The following is a 23,250-nucleotide window of genomic DNA, read 5'->3' as shown; positions in this document are numbered from 1 at the left end:
CCAACAGAAAGTGGGTGGAGAGATGTTTTAAATTGGTATTTTTTAATTGCAAGATCTAACCTTAGATCCCTGTCTGTCTTGGTTGCTCAAATTGGGCGACCAGCAGATAGGAGGCCCTTTGAGGGAGATGGTGAACCTCTCCTTAACATCTGGAGAGTTACCCAAAGGGCTTAAAGAGGCAGTAGTTCATCCTATACAGCTACCACCCAGTCTCGCATCTTGCATTTCTGGGAAAGGTAGTTGAACAGGCCGTGGTGGATCAGCAGCTAGCATTCATGGAGGAAACTTCGGCCCTAGATCCATACTAGTCTGGTTTCCGTCCCGGCCATGGGGTGGAGACCATGCCAGTTGCTCTGACGGATGATATCCAGTGCCAGCAAGATCGGGGCAGCTTGGCCACCCTCGTGCTTTTAGACCTGTTAGTTGCATTTGATGTGGTCGACCACAAGTTGCTGGCCCACTGCCTTGCTGGGACCAGGATTAGGGGGACTGTACTGCAATGGCTGGTCTCCTTTCCCTGGAACCAGATGTGGAGGGTTGTGATGGGGGAAGAGATGTTGGACCCCTTTGAGCTCCCATGTGGAGTTCCACAAGGGGCGGTACTCTCCCCTGCACTTTTTAACATCTATATGTGCCATTTAGCCAAGCTCATCCGGGGCTATGGGCTAGGTTGTCACCAATGTGTGGATGACACCCAGCTCTACCTCCTAATGGACGGACAGACTTCTCCCCAGATACATTTGCCAGCTGTTTGGAAGCAGTGGCTGGATGGCTCAAGCAGAGTCGTCTGAAACTCAACCCCTCCAAAACAGAAGTCCTGTGACTGGGCAGAAGGGGGCAGGGCCAGGAAGTACACCTCCCCTGCCTGGATGGGGTGCAACTGACACCTGTACCAGCTGCCAGGAATTTGGGGGTGATTTATGATGCCTCCCTATCAATGAAGGCTCAGGTCACAAAAGTAGCCTAGACAGTGTTTTTCAACCTGTGCCAGGCTTGACTACTAGCACCCTACCTGTCCTCAGAACACTTGGCCACAGTGATCCATGCAACTGTCACTTCCAGGTTATACTACTGTAACTCGCTCTATGCGGGCCTGCCCTTTTCCTTGATCCAGAAATTACAGCTGGTGCAAAACGCGGCTGCAAGGGTCCTCACTAGGTCATCTTGAAGGGCCCATATCCAGCCAGTGTGGTGACAACTGCACTGGTTACCAGTTTGGTTCTGGATCAAGTTCAAGGTATCGGTTTTGACCTTTAAAGCTATATGTGGCTTAGGTCCTACCTATCTGAAGGACCACTTACCTGCTTATGCTCCCAGCAGGACCCTTCATTCTGTGGGTATGAATTTGCTGGTTGTCCTGGACCCCCAAGATATCCGCCTGGCCTCGACCTAGACCAAGGCCTTTTTGGCCCTGGTCCCAACCTGGCGGAATGAGTTCTTGAAAGAGCGAAAGACCCTGACGGAACTCTCTAGGTTCCACAGGGCCTGGAGAACAGAGCTCTTATGCCAGGCATTTGGTTGAGGCCAGGACAGTGAATTGGAGTTGCCATCTGCGGATCCCACACACCTTCCTTTTTACATTCTGCCTTAAGATCAGGCTTCTGGCTCCTATCTTTTTTGGAGACCAGCATAGGCCCTGGGAGCTGACCAATGAGGCTGCGTATTAAGAATGTTTTTAGAAGGCCAGAGACTCGGATTATGATACCATCTGTTTGCTTGTTTATATGGGGATTTGAGAGGTTATATTGTATTTTACTGTTTTATTGTAAACCGTCGTAAGACAGTACTCCCGAGAGCGGCAGTATATAAATTAAAATATAAATAAATAATCAAACAGACATTGTTTTTTAACTTGCCTCTCTTTGTAATATCTCCTCCCCTGGCTTTCTTCTATGAATATGTATCAACCTCATGGATGTGTGCCTCATGAACCTGATGAAGTGAGCTGTGACTCACAAAATCTTATGTTGCAATCAATTTTTTTTACATCCCCTGAACTGCCAATAGTCTTTAAAAAAATTTTTTTTGCTGCTACAGACTAATACAGACCCATCTGGAATTACTTCTCAACAAGATTCTTTCTTGTAGCTATACTATCTGACATATCTGTTTTGTATCAATACACTCAAAACACGAAAAAAGAACCAACTGAGGTATTTCCCACTGCTAATAACTAAACCTATGCAAATGACGGAGGAAAAATGTTATTCCACTTGTTGTATTTTATGCACACAGAACTGCTTGTACAACAATGGACAGAGAAAAATGTATGGTGAACTATATCATTTTAGATTAGCCTTAAATTTCGCTGTTAACTTGATTCATATATTTTAAATCCATTGAAGTACATGTCAGAAAGTATTTTTCCTTTATAAGTATCTCAGACACTATTTGTTTTGCAGTGCAATTCTAAGCAGAACAAAGTTTGAGTCCAGTGCCACCTTTAAGGCCAACAAAGTTTTATTCTGGGAATATACTTTCGTGTACATACACACTGTTAGATATATTGCTACCCACCTCAATCCCAAGCATAGCTACTACATTATAAGCCAAATTAAATCAATAGGCTTAGGTGGAGTAATGTTATACATAAAATAGACACAGGTGTATATGCAACATATTATTTTAAATTATTTTAAAGAAACCCATTTAAGAATTTGTTGTATTACTTCAACTTATTTGTTCCGTGTAAGAGGTACACAAAAAGGTACACACCTTTATGAAAGAGGTACACAAAAAGATAATGCCTCTAATGAAAGCCCCATATTTATTGCCAATTGAACACAGAACAGCTGGGATTCCATATATAAAACAGAAAAAAGCAGTTCCACGCATATATTCTCTGTCAAAGTGAACAAGGAAGTCTTTTCAGGGAAGAATGCAAAAGACCACTGATCTAGGGTTGGGCATTTGAAGATGTCCCTCAAATATACACAAAGCTGTTAAAACCACTAATACAGATAAAAGTGTACACCAATTAAGGGAGAAGCAATTTGCATAATATGGATCAGGCAGTCATGCAAAAACTTTTTCCGTCATCAAAGTTAGCAAGAGATGCAACTATGCTTGAAAACTTTGCATCATTTTACAGGACAATTTTGGTATATGTGCATGCTTAGTATAGGAGCCCAACTTTTGCATGGCTTGTATGTTTACTTTGATTTCCAGGTAAGCATACATACATAAGATTAGGCTGCATATTTCTGAATCAATCAGAAAACCTTGAGTGACACCCTATTTCCACTGAAAATGGAGTTTCTTGTTTTTAACACAAAACCTGTATATCATGCAGATGTAAATCTATTTCCATTGCTTCTACTGACCACAGTGCAAATCTAATTGAGGTTGCCAATCTCCAGGTGGGGCCTGGAGATCTCACAGAATTACAACTTGCTTTTAGGCTACAGAAATCTATTCTCCTGGAGAAAAATGGCTGATCTGGCAAATGAACTCTATGGTATTATACACCCAGCTGAGGTCTTTTCCCAAACCCTGCCCTCTCCAACTCTAACCTCAAATCTCCAGGAATGTCCCAACCCAGAGCTGGCAATCCTAAATGCTAAAAAAGAGTTACATCCTTCTAAGTCAATGGATTTAGAAAGCCGTAACTTCATACAGATAGAATAACATTACATGGAAGCAAATTTACACTGATTCCAAAGCAATTTATTTGCAGGTGACTGGGCTTAGAATCAGCATGCTGAATAAATTCACTGCAACGTAATTTAATGTTATCATGGGCATTTTTGAACAGATTACTCATGGTCACTTTGGGAAATGTGTTGTATTTGCAAAAGCATTAACAGAAGTGGTTGTCTGTGTATTAATATTACAAAAGGTTTATTTTTAGATTATGAGCTGGCTATTATAGTGTATTTTCAGATTAGAATTTCAGGTTAGTATCACTGATTCAGAAATCTAACAAGGCAGACATAACAAAAAGGAAACAATATGTATGAATCCTACTGTGATGCTTCAAATGTAGGAAAATAAAATTGAAGCAACAGTGGACAGAGCATCCTAGTTGGCCAGCTAGGTCCAAAACGTGAGCGACAAGTCTACAGAACACTTCTGCTACTAAGTTTGTGACACTAAGGATACATTCTTGGAAGTAAACCCTGCTTCCAAATGAAGATCTGTTTAGGATTGTTCCCAAGCTCTCTAATAGTACAATACTAAATAGATATGGGCTTGAAAGAGTGTAACTCTGTTTAGGATCACACAGTTAATGACTTTACACAATTCATCTTTTTCTTAGCCTTCATTTGCAATACAGGGAAAATAATACTCAGGAAAATAATACTCGGATACATAATAGGACTCTATCAAGTATTACAGAGAAAATTTAAGTGAAATGCTTTGAACACTTTAAACGTGCTGTTAAAAAAAAAGTCTCAATATTATTATAATGATTAACAGTTCCTTCCACTTTTCCCACTAACTTTTAGACATACAAAATAGGGGTTGCTTTTAACAGTCTGTCTTGGAGAAATGTGCTTTCCCATTTATACTTGGTTTCATTAAAGCACATATTAATTTGCAAGAGATCAATTTTCAACCAGCCTGCCAATGTGAATACTTAATTGTCTGTCTGATTAACTTTGTCAGCATTTTCCTTGGCCATTCGATCAGTTTATAAATACATTTTTTTCTTCAAGAAAAAAGGTTGTAGGTTGCTGCAGAAAACTATAAACAACCAGCAGGAGCGTTCTGGGGCAATAAAATTTGAGAACCTCAGCTACCTATTTCAAATATAAGTTGGACCTTCTCCTTTCCCCCTGCTCACTGAAACTGTATGTAACAGCAGCGTCAAATGTACAGTTCATTTGAGTAATAGATAGATTTAAATTTAACTCCCAGACACAAAATATTGATGAACTATATTGTTCCACAGGTCAAAATCCACTACATAGTTAAACACATTGTTTTCAGTGGTATATAACTGTGAACAACTGCGTGCTGGGTTATGATATTCCTTTTAAAGTTGAAACAGGCACAAGACCTTTATTATATATATATATATATATATATACAGCAGCATAGGGCCTGTTTTAACAAGGGCAGCAAAAAAATGCTACCAGATTATAAGAAGCATGGAGCCAGTTATGAAGATGCCTTTTCCATGTTTATTTTCCTTTACAATAAGTGTCCTTCCTCCCCATGTCTTTGGAAACAAATCAGATTCATTCTAGTTCCAGATATGGCATAATAAGAATATTTAGAATTCAGAGAAAAATCACACCCTAGCACATTCTTTCACTAATTTAGAGAGATCAGACAGAAAGCACGCACTTCTTTGCAACTGTGATATTCTACATCTTCTATGAGGAACACAGAAAGTAGCAACAAAGACATTAACAATTGCAGTTCAAGCTGGGAGTGACTGTTCTGTTTCAATTCAGTGACACCACTAATGGCTTCTTAGCATCTCCATGAAATCAACCAGCTGTCAAGCCGATGCATCAGAAGGAACAGTTACGCACTCCCCTAAGAAAAAGCAACACATCAGGATGTTTGGCAAAACATCTGCTCCTTTACACTGCAGTTCTATAATAAACATGCAAACAAAGAAATGAAGAGAGGGGCTAAAGGCAACCAGAAATCTAAGGCTCCCATTACCCTTTTATTTGCATCTTTAATATGTGTCATGTAGTTACAATAAAAAGGCATTCATTTGGGTGGCATGTCTTATCTTCACCATAAACTGGGTAGGAATGAAATCCTCCACCAGATTCAACTAGCAATATAAAAGGCACACTATTTTGTCTTTTTCAACAAGTAACCTTTATAATAATTGTAGAAGATATCTCACTGTAATGAAGAAACAGAAATCCAACTGTTATCCAGAGATCTCTCGCTCTCTCACATGCACACATATAAATAAATTAAATTAGGAAACAGTGATTTTTAACTGAGTCACGATCCAAACTATTACACCAAGTAAGAACTTTTTCAAATGAATTTCACTCTGTTGAAATATCCACATGCAAGTCACTCAGATTGTCACTTTTAAGATACATTTCCAGGAGAGATGTTAGTATTGCAGCCCCGTAGTTGAGTAGTCCAAGAGAGCCATTGTTCATAGACCAGTTCATTTGCTAATTTCAGGGGAGTATGAGCAATAAGAAACCATTATCTGATCCTTTTAAAGCAGCACTGAAAAGCCTCCCACCATACTTGCTCCCTGAAATTTACAAAATGAAGTGCATATGCCTCTATCCTGCTCTTATGTACTAATTTTTTTTTAAATCAGCAAAACCCAAGGCATTTTTAAATTCAAAAAGCTTTTTGCTTGGTGAACTTTGTGTAAAATTACCTCCATGCCCAAAATGCCCCATTTAAATTTAGATATCCCCACAGCTGCCCATTCACATATCTAATACAGAAAATTATTTCCACTACAATTTTCTTGATATTTCATGCTTTATTGATTAAGGCAGTATTATGACTAAATTGTGTGCACAGTTTACAATGGGTGTGAGGTATCAAATATACTTAACTACCATTTTCTTAACACTGCTTATCTTCTGTTGCTCACCATTTATAATCTGCCAAATCTTCCAGGCCTTTGTTGCATGTATAATTTAGAGCCATCTGTTCTAGGCGCTTTTAACTATTTCAACATTTTCATCTACCCTAAGAATCACAGAACTGGCAGCCATTCATTTCCACAAGCCTTTCTAAAGTGGCTTCTTCATGCCTTTAAAAAGGAACAAACAAAGGTAAACGCTTTACTTTTGTAAATATGAAAGCAGCTTTCTGCCCAAGGATTTAGAAAATATATATATATTAAACCTGTCATTCCGTTTGGACTGTACTGAAGAAAAGAACATCTTGACATTCTAAAACTGTGCCTATTAGTTTCCCATGTTAATTGTAGACAATTGTAGTCTCCCCCCCAACCATGAAGACAAAGAGAATGCAAATTAAACGCAGGCGGTTTCATGTTGTTAGCGCAAGTGTAAATAGGTGGAAAGAAAAACAAAACAAAGCACAATAAGCAGAACAGAAATGCAGGATTCTGTTTAAAGATGTTATCATTTATGGGGTGATCAATGTTTCATTAAGTTTTGCCCTGTGACCAGGAGAACTTCTATTAAAAAGGGGGGGAGGGGGTAATCTGTGGAAGAGGAGTAAGTTAAAAGCACAGTACTCTTTATTGTTTCCCTTTTCACAACTGGAGACATAAGAGCCTATAGCCAGAGGTAATGCGATTCTGGGTTTGTGGGAGCAATTTAGAACTTAGCATACCAACTACACTTGGAAAGCCACAGAGTCGAAAACATGATCCACAGCACATAGAGCATCTACAGGTCCCTCGCTAACACATGCTGCGCTGTCCCAGCAAATAATACCATTTTCAAAATCTAGAAAGATTTTAAATTTTGAGGAGCAGGGATCGCCAGCAGAAGTTTGCTCTCCTGTTTCCCCCTCGAACACCCAAGTCTTTGGAGATGCTTCCCAAACAGTACCATCTCCTAAGCCAGTAACAGAAGACCAATGGCAGAGGCAATTATTTTCCTCCATCCGTCAGTTACTACACCACCTGACATAAAAATGAAAATGACAGCTCCGGCACTGGGGGGGGGGGGGATTTATTTCTGTACCCAAGAAAAAAGGATACTAAAGAAAACGCTGTGTATAAAGCTCAGGTATTTCTCTACCTGTGTGTGTGTGTGGGGGGGGGAACCACTCCACAAACCAGCAATCTCAGACACTATTCCCTTCTTCACTTTTTTAATGCACAAACCTACAACCGATACAGCTTTAAAGAGAAACAACACGTTGGGTCAGAAATCTCCACAGGAAAAAAGAAAATGTTGGGAAGAAGGGGGGAGAGACCCTTCAAAACTTTACATGACGTCACTGCCCCTGAAAGATTTCCTAAACTTTGTGCCCTATCCGGTAAGGCTTTGAAGGATTTCACGCAAAAAAAAAAAAATTAAGGAGGGGGGAAGAGAGAGAGAGAGAGAGAGAGAGAGATACACAGACTTCGGGGGGGAAAAAAATTAAAAATGCCCAAGATGGCGAAAGCCTTGTTGTTTAGAGGGCAGAAAAATGGAGGATATTGTAATATACACAAAGGGATAAATTTCAACAACTTGGCCGAGGGCTGCAGCTGCTTCTCGGGCTTTATAAGGAAGCAACCCACACAAAAGATAAAGGGAGAGAGAGAGAGAGAGAGCCAGCCAGCGAGGGGAGAGAAAAGAAAAGCAGTAAAGCCCCCGCAAAGCACAGACCCCCGGGTCCCCCCCCCCGGCTCGCTCTCTCCCCCTCTCCCCAAGACGATGCCGCTTTTCCCCTCAACCCCCCGAAAGCGGGGCTCTCTGGATCCACTCGGGCAACGCAGCATTTTGAGAAAGAAAAGCGTAGGAGAGAGAGAGAGAGAAGGGAGGGAGGGAGGAGAAATGCACGGCGTGTGGGGGGAGCTTACTAAGAGGAGAAGGGGGGGGGCGGGACACGGGCAGGAGTCCGTAGTAGAGAAAGGCGAGATCCTCTTACTTGGCAGATTACACCCTCTTGGGTCCCCTCCCCTCCTTCCCACCCACCAGCAGGGGGGGCCAAAGGGAGAGGGGCGCTGAAGGGCAGAGGTGACAGGCCCTCGGGCGAGGGGGGGGGGCTTGGGGCCGGCTGTCAAGCCCCGGAGGGAAGAAGCGGGCAGGGGTGAAGCGCCAGGGGAAGGCAGCGGAGGGCACAGAAAGCCCAGGAGATCCCGTGCCCGGGACTGGCGGGTGCCAAAGAAGACGTGGCTCTGGGAGGAAACCCCCGAACTCGTGGGGGTGGGTTAGAAAGCAAAAATAGCCGGGGCAGTCAGCTTCCCCCACCCGCCCGCCCGCCCTACAGAGAGCTACGACCCCCCCCCCCCAGTCTCCATGCCAAGCACGCGCCGGTGCCAGCCCACCCGCCCCCTCCCGTCCCGAGTGCACAAGGTCAGTTTCACTTTCCAGACTTGGATCTTCTACGACTTTACTCCAGGCGCGCCGAAGCCAGACAGATCACTGGGGTGGGTGGGTGGATGAGTGTGGGGTATGTATGTATGTATGTGTGTGTGAGTGTGTGTGTGTGGGGGGGGTCTAGGTAAGACCTCCACCCTCTTCCCAAACACCCCCCCCCCCGGTTCCCCGTCCGGTGCACAGGCGAATCCCACCAGCCCCGGCAACAAAGAGACGAGCGAGAGGAACCCCCGCGAGCAAAGGCGCACACGCCGAGGAGCCCGGCCCCGACCCACCCCGAGGGCTCTCCCGACGCAGGTATCCGCCAGGGGAAAGTCGGCCACACACCTCCCAGATTATCCATCCCCCCCCCCCCCATCATCACCCGCCGTCCCTGCCGCTTCCAACTCACCTTCGCAGTTTGGGGGAAGCGAGAGAGCTCACACGCCCCCCACCTCGGCGGGAGGGGGCTCGCAAGGATGGGTGCGAGGGCTCCGGAGGGTGGGAAGCGCTGCCTCCGAGGAGGGGAGCGGAGAAAGACTCGGGGGCCAGGCAGGGCTAACTAGGAGGATTCATGACAGTGTGCAAAAAGCCTCTCTCTGTGCGCGCCCGGCTCGCGCGTCTCCTCTCTCTCTCCGTCTCCCTCTCCCTCCTCTCTGGGTCTGCCCGCCTGCCTCGGCTGAGTCCCTTCCAGCGGCAGCAGATTGAAGCAGATTCTCTTCTCCAGGTTTATTCAGCTTCACTTCCAGGCGAAGGGCTCCGCGAACCAAAAGTGACGTCAACCAACTCGGCTCCTCTCTTTCTAACAATGAAAGTTGCTGTTAAAAGGAGCGAGAGCGAGAGAGAGCGGGGGGAGAGAGAGAGAGAGAGAGAAAGAGAGAGAGAATTGTTTATCTCATTTCAGCCTCGGTAATAAATGACCCCATCAGATCCCAAAAGGCGCATTTCTGCTCCTCCAAAAGTTCACCACTATTTTCACTCCTGCGCCTGGAACAGGCAGTCTTTCTGAAGGGGGGGGGGGAGAGAGAGAGTTGAATGCGTGTGTTTTAGGGGAAGAAATAGAGACCCACCACGACTGGGAATCTTAGCCACGAAGGTACGCTTCCCAGTGAAAGCATGGCCCCTTTAAAATGTAAAAGAAACACGGGGCTAATGAACCTAACCCCCGCGGGGGGGGGGGTGTCTTAAGAATAGGCAAGCTATCCAGTTACACAGAACGCTTCAAGCGGCAGACAAGGGGAGGAGGGCGTGTGGGACTTCTTCCTCAAATAATCCGAGGTCTTGACGGAGAATAAAATTATGCCCACAGATTTTTTTAAAAAAATAATTAAACCTAAATTGCTTTAAGAAGGGCATTCATGGTGGTGATCCTTAAAAGACTTGCCTCCCCCCTCCTCCCCAAACAACAAGAATCAACAACTTGAGTCAAAAAGATTGGGAGCCACCCATATTTTAAAAGATTTCATACGCCATTGTACTGGAATTGGGATAGATTTTTTGTACACACGCACTTTCTGTGTGAATGGAACTAATGTGCCAATAGTCTCCTGAGTCCATAGTTTATCCATGTGATCTCTCGATCTCTCCTCTCCATCAAACTCATTCCAAGTTAGGGTTAAAGTCCACTGCAAACGCAGAAATGCTTCCTGCAAGCTATCCAGAGTAAAGGCTTAAAATACAGCCAAGGACATAATTTGTCTTGAAAGAGGGGTGTGGGTGGGTGTGGGGTGGGGGGGAGAGGAATTGTTTGCGAGCCGGCTGTTTTCTTGCACTCTGAAATTAGAGCGTGTAAGTTGCTGACGCCGCTTCGCACCGTCAAGGGCCATTGGAAACGTGAAGGTTTTTTAACAGCAGATCTGAACAAAAAGCTGGTTGCAACATCAAAATAATATGCGCATGGAGAGAGATGCTATTGTTTGGTGTTTCCTCTTCAGCCACTGGCTGTGATTTTAATTGCGCTGGAGGATCTTCATTAGTATTAGCACATGGAGAGACTTCACAAAGCCTCTTCATTAGGGGGAGGGAAAAAAAAAACAGCTTGGCAGACTAGGTCTTTTTGCATGCAATGGGAATGTCAGCCTTACCTCGGTCATTTGTAACATAATAAGTGTAAGCACAATGATTGCAATGCAGGGACACTGGGGGGAAGGGCAGAAAAAAAAAACTGCCTGTCTATAACAAGGATATGTGAAAAGCTCCTCGTGACACATTAAAATGCATGCGAAAAATTATTAGAAATTATGTCTTGGGAAGCTGGTGGGGGGAATCACTTAATGGGCTATGATTTTAATTGTAATTTTGGTCCTAGTTTGTTTTTTATTCCTCGCATTCACATTCAGCGGCAAAACCGTGCTCGCGTTTATTGATTTTTTTTTTCACTGCCACATTCCCGGAATACAGATTTTAATCATTTCACTATACCACACTCAGTAATTTCATTAAAAAACTGGAACCTTCCATCCCCAGAAAAGCATTTAATTTCAATGACACACAATTTCTCTTAGCAGCAAACTGTCTCAACAGTAAAAGCTGGCCTGAGGTTCAAATGCATAATTTAATCCTGAGTTTCTCCATGCTCTGCATTCCTTTGAAGCTATAATTTGACTAACTACCTAATAACTGTAATAAGGACAATGATTTCCTTATAATATATTATTAACCCATATTTAATTAACTCAGAGGCCAAGCTCTGTACATGTTTGATTGGGTCAGTAGTTCTGTAACCTCAAAATTTACTAATAATAATCTTGGAGGAAAATGTGGCATCAGAATCTAGCTACGAATATACCCAATTAGCTATTTCACTCAGAATGCTACACATCAAAAGCTCATACATTTTCCAAGAAGGCCAATATTGTTGCTTGAAAGATAACAGGATTTTAAAAATATACATAAAAATAAACAATGGATTTAATGTGCGCAGTAAACTGTGCGGTTGTTATACACACTTAAAAATCAAGACTGTTACTTTAAAAGTCTGTTAATAATAATTTAGGGAAAACTAAAGAACAGTCATTTGGTTAAGGATAGTGAGTAAGAATATCTGCAAGTACTGTTAAGAAAAACCACATCATTTTAATATGACGGGGAAGGACTTCTATAGCCTAGGCCTAAATGGCAAATAAGTCCATTGACAATTGTTAAATCTCAGGAAACATGATCTGATAGCACCATTCATGAGGTTTCACGTGGCAACAATATGCCAGTTCATCTAGATATATATACGACTATGATGCTGTATATATACCTGCACATACCTATTTTCTGTAAATACCCATTCAGTACTCTCCTGTACTGAAAAATTGGACTACACTCAGCCCAACTTTCTACAAACCTTAAGTGATTTTTAGGACAATAAACTCTCTCTGGAATCAATAAAGAATTTAAACAATACCTGTCTCAATTCACTGGAAAGTGATCTATTGATTGTGGCTTCAATTAGCGCTTTAAAAAGTGGTATGATCTGTTAAGGGCATTTGTTGCCCAGTTCCCTTAAGATCAATGGCAGAGGCTTGGAATTCCAACAACTAACACTAAGAAACCACTTACGCTAAAAAAAAATTGCATAAGTGTGTGAAGACATACTGTCAGGTTCTTAGGTTACTATGTTTATTCAGTAGAAGTCCTAGTTTATAAGATCCTTTTGATAGATTTTGCGATGAACAAGTCTCACATCTGAAGTGTTCATAAACTGCCATCTAAATATTATTCCCTTTCCCCAAGATGGTGTATTTCTGATTTAAAAAACACAAATGCAACACATATACAATTTAAGTAAGGTTGCTGTTTCTTTTATCTATATTGTTTAGAATAAATTCATTAAAAAAAAACATAGACATTCTTTGTAGGGTCGCTTTGTAATCTGCCAGTTCGGAAAAGTTTGGTAGAACAACTTTATGGCATGGAGCCAATACAGACATAATTTGGTTCTTTTTCTTTAAGGAACATTTTTGTTTTCTTTCTTATCTACAAGGGGGCATTGATAATACTATCAATGCAATACTGTCTTCAGAAGAGTTACTGATTTAATGGAAAACACTTGGAGAAGACACCAGTGAACCTTAACAGTTGTAAGTTTAAAGATGTGACTTTATAAAGAAGATCAATATTGTTGTGTATAGGAGTAGACATGCAGTTAACACAATAGTTTTCAAAGGCTATACCTCTTAAAACCTTTTTCGTCACAATGAATTTGTCATATTTTGCATGTGTGTGTGTGTTTTTTATAACTGAGTGCTACAAGTGACTGAAGAATTGTTTTAAAATGGCTGCCTGTTAGAAGACCACAGCCACTGGCCTTGGTCAATTTGTCCCAGGAAGGTTCAGAAAGTCATCTTTGTAGTTCCCCTCATAAAGGTCAGGAAAAGGGCAGGAAGGGCAGCTATTGGCCTGTTGCTGGCCCAAAACCTTTTGGCTTGGGATTGGCGAGAATCCTCCAGAAGGCAGGAAGACCTTTGTGTGTGTGTGTGTGTATACAGTACTGTCAAGTCACAGTTGACTTATGGTGACCCCAGCAAGGGGCTTTCTGGGTTTATATATAGGTTGAGGGAAAATAGACTAGTAATCCAGTCTGGGGGGAAAGGGAAAGCTATAAGAAAGCATTCCTGGAGAAGGCTAAAACAGCTGAACCTTGGAAGCTGAAGTTACTGCCCTAAACCAAAGTGGAAACAGCTTGCAGGAGTCACCAAGCCTGACTGTAAGATCTATCTTGAATCTGAAGCCTCTGGGAGATTGACAGCACAAATCTAGATGCACTAGGAGATTGCATTTATCTTCTTTTATTTCCTTTAGGCTCACATGCTTGATTGGGGGGGGGGGGGAGTTTTATTTCTTTTTGTTTCTGTGTGTACAACTTATTTTGCCATCTTTTATAGAAAAGGGCAAATTCTGGTTATTTTAACCTGAATTGGTGTTCTGGTTATTTCTCCTGTTGCCTACTTGCTAAACTGCACTACTGGATTGACTTGAGATTTCTCTTGCTTGCTCTTCAGCAGGGACAGCCAAACCTCAGTCTTCCACATGGGAGTAATAATGAGTAGTTTCTTATCAGTTAGTGAATAGGGCAGGTATTTGGTATGAGCAGCCTTGCTAACTTCTTCCAATCACAAAGCAGGCCATGGAACATACCAAGACAACTTTTCAGCAATAATCTTTGTTTCAAGAAACTCCTGACTATCTACCACAGAATAACACAGCACTGCAGAAGATTATGAGATATATTTGCTCGTGCACAGTCAATTCAACTGTGCTACTGCATAGGCCTGGTGTATTTCTTTATTGATGTGCTTAACCTAGCAGAGCACCTAGAACCTACACAATGCTCCTTTGTAATTGTGCATTGCAGGAGATTATATGTTGTGTTAGGGAAGCTTGTGTTACCCCCCCCCAAAAAAAAACCCAACAAAAAAACAAAACCAACAACAACACTTCCATTACTCCCCCGAGCTTGTGGCAGGAGCTTTGGGGTTGGGGATATAGGTAGGACATGGCATCATGGGCACCACTATGTCACTTCTGGGGAAAACTCAGGTGATGTAAGGCTGGTTCTAGGAATTGTCAGTGATTCCTAGTGCTACCCTACATCACTTCTGGGTGTTTATGTTTCTCCTATTACCATTCTGAAGGCCCTCAAATGGGCTAGAATATTTAGCGACCCATTTTTCAAACTCGGGGTTGCATACAGTTATCTGTGAACCTACAGATTTCACTGAACTTGCAAAGTTCACTGAGAGAGATCTTCCCAGCTATCCCCTTCTCCTAGCAGTCTCTGTGACCCAAAAATGATCCTCCGAGTCCAGAAATCCTCTTAGATCAGGCTTTTTTTTATTGCTTCTTTTTTTTGGGTGAAACCCTGGGGTTTCTTGACAGCCCTGGAAGCGTTACCCAAAATGGGGGGGGGGATTCATTAATTTTTAATATATGTTTTACATTTGTTAAACATTTGTCAGGTGATATGAGCATATATGGCCATGTCAACCCACCGCCCGGCTCCCAAAATAGGCAGTGATGGGCCTGGAAGGGGTGGGGAGGGGAGGGGAAGGGCCCTGGGTGGGTGTGTACAGAGTTTTGCTTTCCAACCACCACAATCCTGCCACTTCTGGGGTTTCTCAGAGCTGAAGAATGTTTCAGGGGTTTCTCTATGGTAAGAAAGTTGAGAAAGGCTGTCCTAGACAAAATGCCATGTCACCCAAGAAACTTCAGTAAGCAGGGGGAACTGGGCTTGTGCAATAGGGAGCAAGGCAAATTCACCCACTACCCCCTTCTTACAGCATTGCCTTACATGTTGTTTTGTCCAGCGCCCGGGAGCTGCTAACATAAAGCACAAATCGAGGAAGTTGAAGAGTATCCATCTCCACAAACTCCTTAAGTTTACAGATACTGGGATCCAAGGCATCATAAAAATGAACAGGACACAATAAACCTAGACTGGAGGACCCTTAATGTCCATTTCCATATGTTTGGCATGATGTTCTGAAATAAACCACATGTCTGCTGTAAACACTTCTGTTTACTCACAAAAGAACTTCCAGGACATCAATTGGAGCAGGTCACATCATAACATCTATGAATTGGCTATTGGAATTTATCTTATGCGCTCAAGATAGACCAATTAAAAAAATCTTTCCATAAGGTTCTCATTGTCCATACTTCAGGTGAATGATGGAAGCATTAGCGCACTATTAATAAAAAGCGCCAAAACTGATTTAATAAAAAGCTAAATATTTCATTCAACTATGATCTGCAATCTATACTTGGAAACATTATGCTTTAAAAGTAATACCTCGGTAGAAAGCTGTTAAAAGCATAACCTTCAAGTGCAGAATTTACTCTGGGTTTAAGAGGTTTATTCTTATCACAGATACTTGTTGGCACAGAAGAGCTTATGCTATCACTCTCTGAGGGCTATTTATTCAGTTTAACATGCCTTAAGTACTCCTGCCTTTATGCTGTTAACACGCCCTGTTTTATGATGTCACCCTAGAGTAGGCAAATGAACGAGGTGCTACTTCATTTGCCCATAATCAGAGTACAGAAGGACAGAAAGCTCTTGAATACTTAAAAACAAAATGCAGCTTAAATACAACATGGAGCCCCCAGATTTAATAGCTTGGCTGCTGGATTGATCTGTTGTTGATCACTGCGATTTGCCTGCTCTGAAAAACGACAATTACTCTGTTGGAAATCAGCCTGAAACACATCCCACAGGAGATCAGGTCCCAATGAATGCCAGTCATGATTAGCATAACACTAAGGGTGTGTGCACGGATGCTTTTGCCAGACTTGGGTACACACGGGATATGCTGCCATGCTAATCTATCACTCTCTTACACACACACACACACACCAAGGAGTCTATCCTGCTCCCATCTTCAGTGCACTGCAAACGGAAGCAGTCCTTGCACTAGCAGGGGAAGGGGCATAACCTGTACATTGCTGAGAACGTAATCAGGCAGGATTGTTCCACGCCGTCTTGTTCTTATATAAACTGTATTGTCTCATTAGTGATGACATGCCCTGACCTGGATAGCACAGACTAGCCTGATCTCATCAGATCTCGGAGGCAAAGCAGGATCGGCCTTGGCCAGTATTTGGATGGGAAAAGACCAAGGAATACCAGGGTCATGACCGTGATGCGGAGGCAGACAGAGACAAACTACTTCTTGCCTTGAAAACCTCACGAGGATGACCATAAGTCAGCTGTGACTTGGTGGCAAAAAAAAAAAAAGGTGATGATGGGAAACACTATCTAGTAGGTGTCCATCATAATCACACAGCCACATACACCCAACACTCTTAGGGCCAAAATGAATTAAATGTTCTATATGAGTCGGGGAGGGCTAGCACTCATATGTGCTCTTGGGTAACTGAGTTCTCCAGGGCCCAATTCAGTTGAGGAGCTGCATTGTGTGTATAGAGAAGGGGTTTCAGCTTTCCCTTCTGGATGGTTTTCTTGAGCCAAAAAAAAGCCATGGGGGTGGTCTTCTGTGCAGACTGCAGTGGAGCTCTAGAGTGGGCAAGCAGGGCCTCCCACAGCTAGGATCATGGCATGAGAAGGAAGACTTGAAGACCTTGCTCCCCACGTGCGGCTCTCTCAATCTGGATTGGGCCTGTTGCCCTTGAGAGTGGCTGCAAGTCAGGCTGGGAGAACAGGCCAACTCATGCCAAAATATCACCTTGTTTGGCCTTCAGAGGCAATGCAGACAGTAGGCTGGGGGTGAGCAGCATTTCTAACCAGCACTGCTGAAATTTTGTTTGAACTCTTGATTCTCTACCGCAGTGGTTCCCCCAAGGAAAAAATATCACTAATTCTAGCAATAGAAGTATGCCCACCTCTTCCAGTAAGTCACATTTGAAGAAGTTCCTGGCATAATTTAGTCCCGAACAATCTTCCTTGTCAAGAGGAGGCTACCATACCTTAAAGCTGCTAGTTATTCAGCGATGCCATCATCCTATGGTCTCACCCACAGCACAGTACTGAAGTTTGACTTGAAAGCTATGAAGGCACAATTGTTGTGAAGCTGCATGGGACCAGAAGGTCTACAAATGGAATTGTGGGGAAACAGTTCAGGTCATCACAGTAACCCAGAGCATAGCATGTGGAAGGCCAGTTGCTGCAGCCATGGGGGGGGGGGGGGGGCGGGGGGAATGACATGTAATCTGTTGTAGCCACACTGGTGCATGATAACAGTGATTGTTTTTATATAGTTATGATGTTTAACGAGCCGCCTGGAGCAGGATTCTGAAGATGTAGCATGGAAATATCCTAAACAAAATAAATGAATAATGAGGTTCTCTCCCATATCAGTGGTAACCATACAGACACATGTGTTGGAGCCATGGGGCGTGGCAGGCATGGCTGTGCATCAGCGGCACAGGATCCACATCCTTATTGGAGCTGCTGTCACTTCATGGAGTGCACTGCAACCGGCAGCCCCTCCTGCAAGGCACGAGCGAATCTGGGGCGCAGATGGTGGGGAGAGCCAGCTGGCGGAGGCGCAGCCTTGTCCTTGCAGGCGTGGTCATGTTGTCCTGGCATCCATGGGCGCTGCTTCCATGGCATCCTCCTCGTGGGCGTCAGCAGCTTCAAGCTGGCCCAGGGGACGCGTGCTAGTGGTCTGCTGCGGCATGGGCACTGGCTCTCTTGGAATGCGCAGGCCGTGGCTTCCTTGGGCCGCTTACTTTTCATGGCGGGTGCTTCCGCCTTCTCACGGCTGGAGTCGCTGGTATGTCCTGGTAGCTGGCAGCGTCTGTGTTGAGCGCAGCACGCACAGGAGGCATGGAAGGTAGGCTCGGGTGCATCCAGGCTGTGGGCAGCTAGGGAGAAAGGGCTGCCTTGGGGCCGGGCCAATCAGCTTTGTTGGCCGCACCCTGATTGGTCCTATTCCAACTCAGACACCCCAGACTTGCTCCACTCCCAGGCCGGTTTCACGAATATTAAGAGGAACCATGAATAGGGATTATAAATAATAAATGCTCCATCTTCTTGTTGTTGTCAACAAACTGTATTATAAATAAAGCCCAACAGGGGTGGTGGAAGGAGTTAGGACTCACCTGTACCTGATGGGCTGTCTGTCCAATGAATGGCCAGTCGGGCCATTCGGCAGGCTGTCCTGTCCTGAATGGCCAATCGGCAGGCTGTCCTGCCCCAGCCGCATCTTCCTCCAGTGCCAGCCTGCTCTACTCAACTGACTGTGAGCCTGCAAACGCAAGCTGGGAGGGTGGGGCAATCTGGGACTGCAGTTGGTGGCCTCCAGAAGGTCAGCTGGCAACCGGGACACGGGAGGGAAGGAGGGGGTGAGCCCTGGCCTCACCAGCACATGGGGGGCAGGGAAGGCTGAGACCCCCACCAGCGCTCCTTTGCCTCGAAAAGGGCTGCTGTGGGCTCTCCAGGTCTTGGCGAGCCTGCCCAGGTTGGGGGGAGGAGAAGGAGGGAATCACTGCCAGCACTTCCCCCCCCCCCACACACCCTGAAAAGGCCCACTGTGGCTGTTGAGGCTTTAGCGAGCCTGTGCAAGTCAGGGGAGAGGGAAGGCTACTGCCTGTTGTATTTTTTTTACAACGGGCTTTTTTGCTAGTACAAATAAGACGGAGATGGAACATTTATGCTTGGGCAATTTTAAATATGTGAACCAGAACTCAAAGCTGACGATGATGGTAGGCCTTGTCCCTGCTCCTGAACTCAATCAGATTTTATTTTAATTTATTCATACCTAGTGCCTAGGAACTCATATACCGAACAAGCACTGAGTGTGGGAGAACTGAGATGAAAGAGAAGGAGAACATCACAATACTCAGATTTCTACATAATCTCATCTAGCAGGTTCATATATTTGTTATGATGAATAGTAGCACACAGAGAAATATTGGGAAGACTACAAACAATAATGGTGTGTATGTACACAAAAACTCATACCTTGAATAAAACTTAGTTGGCCTTAAAGGTGCCACTGGAATCAAATTTTGTTCCACAAGCGATAATCCATTCTTTTCCTTTTGGATTTACTCATAAAGGTCCCTCTTTGTGATCAATGACATCAAAAAGACAAAAGAGTAGCTTTTTTTCCTATCCGTATTATGGCTACTGCATACAACAATTTAGGATGGGAAGTGAAAACAATACTGTATACAGTTAAAACTATTGGGGGATTAGATTGGGCAAATATAATTAAGCAAGCAGAAGTTTAGCTGGGTCGCTGGGATTAATAACTGTTCCTGGAGGAAATCCTGCAGACTTCATTAATTACTACATAGTAGGGCTAAAAGCATAAATTAATTAACTGATTGACCAATTAATGTTTTGATTTCAGATTTAAAGTAGAGCTCTTACTAATCGGGGCCAGCAATCTGTTCTTTCCCATTCATCGAGCCTGAACCTATGATTCTTCTGCAGTCTGTTCATCTTGCAACCCATTGCATTCGATATTTCCTTGTTGATAAGATGTCCATATGCAGAAAAAAAATCCCACAATGCTTTTGCCAGGCCTACATGGAAAACAAAGCGAAGAGGGGGAAATTATATTTATTTTCTTTTAACATTTTTATGTCAACTCTCCAGGGAAACCTACCCTGGGGTGCTCACATAATAAAGCATAATAAAAATTTAAAACATTAAAAGTTATTAATTAAAACCTAGCATAAAATGAATTGCACTCGTGTTTTCTGTCCATTAGAGTTGATATACCACATGAACTTATGAATCAGGCCATCGGCCCATAATAATCAGTACTGTCATCTATAAATAAATAAAATTTTATTCTTATAACCCACCCTTCCTGTGAGGCTCAAACAGAAGGTCCAAGGCTGGCCTCTCCAGCTAAAAGATCAGGTAGCAGGTAATATGAAAGACCTCTATCTGAGACTCTGGAGAGCCACTCCTGGTCTGAAGAGACAATATTGACCTCAATTGATCAATGGACTGATCCAGACCATTGGCCTGTCAAAGTAATTCCAGTTAGTACTGCTGTGGCTCAGTGGTGCAGTATTTGCTTGGCATGTGGAAGATCCCAGATTCAATCCCTGACATCTCCAATAAAGAAATATCAGGTAGTAGATGATGTGAAAGATCTCTGCCTGAGACTCTGGAGAGTTGTGTGTACTCAGAGTGGCAGTGACTCTCCAGATATTAGGAAGAAATCTTTCATACGACCTAGCACCTGCTCTTTTTAGCCAGGGATTGAATCTGGGACCTTATGCATACCAAGCAGATGCTCTCAGGGATAGTCAATCTATGGCCCTCCGTTTGCTGGCAGAGGCTCATGGGAATTGTAGTCCATGGACATCTGGAGGACCACAGGTTGACTACCCCTGCTCTACCACTCAGCCACAGTCTCCCTTCAAACTAAGGCGACTTCTTCCTAGAGAAGTGGGTCTTTCTCCAGATGAAGATCCACTTTCATCAGAGGAAGTTGTGAGATGGAACCTGGTGACAATGAAGCTTGCTGGGTGACCTTGGGTCACTCACATTCCCTCAGCCTAACCTACGTCACAGGTTTGTTTCAGGATGTTCTAAGGATGATGTTCTAAGCCATTTTGGATCTCCCACTATGGACAAAAATACAGGGCATGAAGATCTACATAAACAACCATATATTAAGACAGTTCACACAGACTAAACCTCTGCATGAGTCAGCTGAGATAGGGTAGAATAGACGTCAAGTAAATAATCAAATGACTGGATACTCATGTGAAAGGCCATCCTTAATCAATTTTAAATAGCCCAAACTCCCCAAATTGATTTTACTCAATCCTGGAATGAAAACCAAACTAAATTAAGCACCATAACCCTCCCCCACCCCTCCCTCCCCACCCACCCCTCATATGGACATGAAAGTGCACCCCCCCCAAAAAAGAAATAAACACCAGACTGGACATTCCTGAGAGGTCACAGAAGATGATCAGGGCCACCCCCCCCGGGAAAAGCTCACCCAATCCAGCCACACCACTCAACCCCAAACCCGCCGATAATCCAAATTCAAGAAACTAAGCAAGAAAGCCGGGGTACAGGGTTCCCTTGAAATAAAACTGTTAGCTACCCAAAGAAGAGCCAGCAAAACATCAGACATGGATGGCCCACAAGCATCAGGCACAATCACAGTCACAATATCAACAGAAGACCCAAGGGGGTCAGGGATCCCAATAATAAGGGGAAGAGACAAAAAAAAAGGGGGGGGGGTTGAGACATGATCATGCTCAGGCTCCTTCTAACCTCCACCCCATCTCTTGGGCCACTAGGGTGGAGGCAATGGTGAACAACCCAACTATGACACTGATGCTGTGCAATGCCAGGTCAACAACAAAGCCTCCACTCTGCAAGCCTATTTTGCAGAGCAGGGGGTAGGATTGGTGTGCATGACAGTAACACGGGATGGCAAAACAGTTGCCCTTAAAGAACTAGCCCCTGCCGGGTTCTCTGTCTACCATCAGTTGTGGACCATGGGGTGCCAAGGGTGAGTGGCATAAAGATCCACTATAAGACCTCCTTCAGGGCTCTCCCTGCGCTGATAATCCTGGGAATTGAATGTGTTGGCACAACTGGGAAAGTGGCCATCTGGCTGGTGTACCACACCAATGCACCTCCAGATGCCCTGCCGGCCCTGCTGGAGGCAGTTGCCACCTGGACGTTACAGTTCCCTAGACCAGTGGTCCCCAACCCCCAGTCCGGAGACCAGTACTGGTCCGTAGATCAGTCGGTACTGGGCCGCGGCTGCTCCTCGCCCTCTTCCCCGGCTGCTGCCTCGAGGGCTGCCCTGCCACTCTGCTGCTGGCTCACCTTTGGTGCTCTCTGGCGGCCACCGTGGCTGGGGCTCCCCCTTGGCGTGGCACAGCACAGGTGCTGCTAGCAGCGCTGCCCAGTGGGCAGCAGAAAGTCAGGGGCACCGGTGGGAAAGCAAGCAGAGCAGATGCTCAGGTGGCAGTGGCAACGTCCCTCGGCAAAAGACTACCCCCCGGGCCTCAGTAAAATTGTCAAGCGTTGACCGGTCCCCGGTGATAAAAGGGTTGGGGACCACTGCCCTAGACTGTTAATTAACTTTAACATCCATGCAGAACTACCTTCCTCTGGCAATGGGCTGGATCTGGTGTCAGCCATGGCGACACTAGGGCTCTCACAGTTTGTTGTTAGCCCTACCCATCAGACAGGCCACACCCCAGACCTTATTTTTGGCACGGGGTTGAATCTGATCAGCCCGTAACATTCCAGGGGACGGGAAGCAGGGGCCGGACCGGCTCCGCCCAGGAGGACTCTGCTCAAATATTAATACAGCTAAGTGTTAAAGATGTGGTTCAGGACAGTTTACATATAACATCACGGGGTGATACATGGAGCGACCTAAACATAACAGTCAAAAGTATCACCCCGTGATGTTATATATAAACTGTCCTGAGCCATATGGGAGGGAAGTATAAAAATCTAATAAATAAATAATAATTAATTAATTTCACTCTGTGGGCTATCAGCATATCAAAAGCAAAGAGGCACATTGTTAATGCATCGTATTTGTGCCTCACAAATAGAAAGGATTTGAAAGGCAGTTCGAGGAACTGGAACTCAAAATCAGGAACCATGGGAGTGGAATTTAGTTTGTAGAGTAACAATGCTGGGTGACGCAGAGCTACACCCTACTAAGTCCATTAACTTTGATGGCCTTAGAAGGGTATAGCTTTGCTCAGGATTGTATTCTAAGCTTCCTAGGAGCAGAGTGAACTCCTGTTGTGTTGAGTTATTTAATGATACTTAACATTTAAAACATTTTATGTGCCGGGGAGTCAATCTGCTGCCTAGGCAGTATAAGTTGGCGGCGTGCTTGGGCAGAAGAAA

The 23,250-nt window shown here is 44.2% G+C and overlaps 1 protein-coding gene and 2 long non-coding RNA genes across 20 annotated transcripts in view; 1 reads left to right on the top strand and 2 right to left on the bottom strand.

Annotated features, from left to right (window-relative positions):
* Window positions 1–9,855, bottom strand: part of BAZ2B (bromodomain adjacent to zinc finger domain 2B) — a 260,648-nt gene extending 250,793 nt beyond the window's left edge. For 10 of the 15 annotated variants that reach the window (XM_077319942.1, XM_077319936.1, XM_077319937.1 and 7 more), the window contains exon 1: window positions 9,346–9,744. The gene's annotated coding sequence lies outside the window, so the exon portion shown is untranslated. Of the gene's footprint in view, window positions 1–9,345 lie in introns of all 15 variants that reach the window. The other 5 variants (XM_077319945.1, XM_077319948.1, XM_077319949.1 and 2 more) reach the window with 2 other exon arrangements.
* Window positions 8,876–23,250, top strand: part of LOC143829322 (uncharacterized) — a 41,080-nt gene continuing 26,705 nt past the window's right edge. Inside the window, exons 1-2 of one of the 4 annotated variants that reach the window (XR_013228072.1) lie at window positions 8,876–8,930; window positions 12,907–13,003. This is a non-coding gene — a long non-coding RNA (uncharacterized LOC143829322). Of the gene's footprint in view, window positions 9,009–9,061; window positions 9,252–12,906; window positions 13,004–23,250 lie in introns of those variants that run through there. The other 3 variants (XR_013228071.1, XR_013228070.1, XR_013228069.1) reach the window with 3 other exon arrangements.
* LOC143829325 (uncharacterized) overlaps window positions 19,244–23,250 on the bottom strand; it is a 60,495-nt gene continuing 56,488 nt past the window's right edge. Inside the window, exon 4 of the long non-coding RNA XR_013228075.1 lies at window positions 19,244–19,916. This is a non-coding gene — a long non-coding RNA (uncharacterized LOC143829325). The remainder of the gene's footprint in view (window positions 19,917–23,250) is intronic.

The sequence above is a fragment of the Paroedura picta genome, chromosome 2 (assembly GCF_049243985.1).
Source record: "Paroedura picta isolate Pp20150507F chromosome 2, Ppicta_v3.0, whole genome shotgun sequence".
Classification (NCBI taxonomy): Eukaryota; Metazoa; Chordata; class Lepidosauria; order Squamata; family Gekkonidae; genus Paroedura; species Paroedura picta.
Note: the sequence above shows the minus strand (reverse complement) of the source record. Positions and strands in the feature narration are given on the sequence as shown.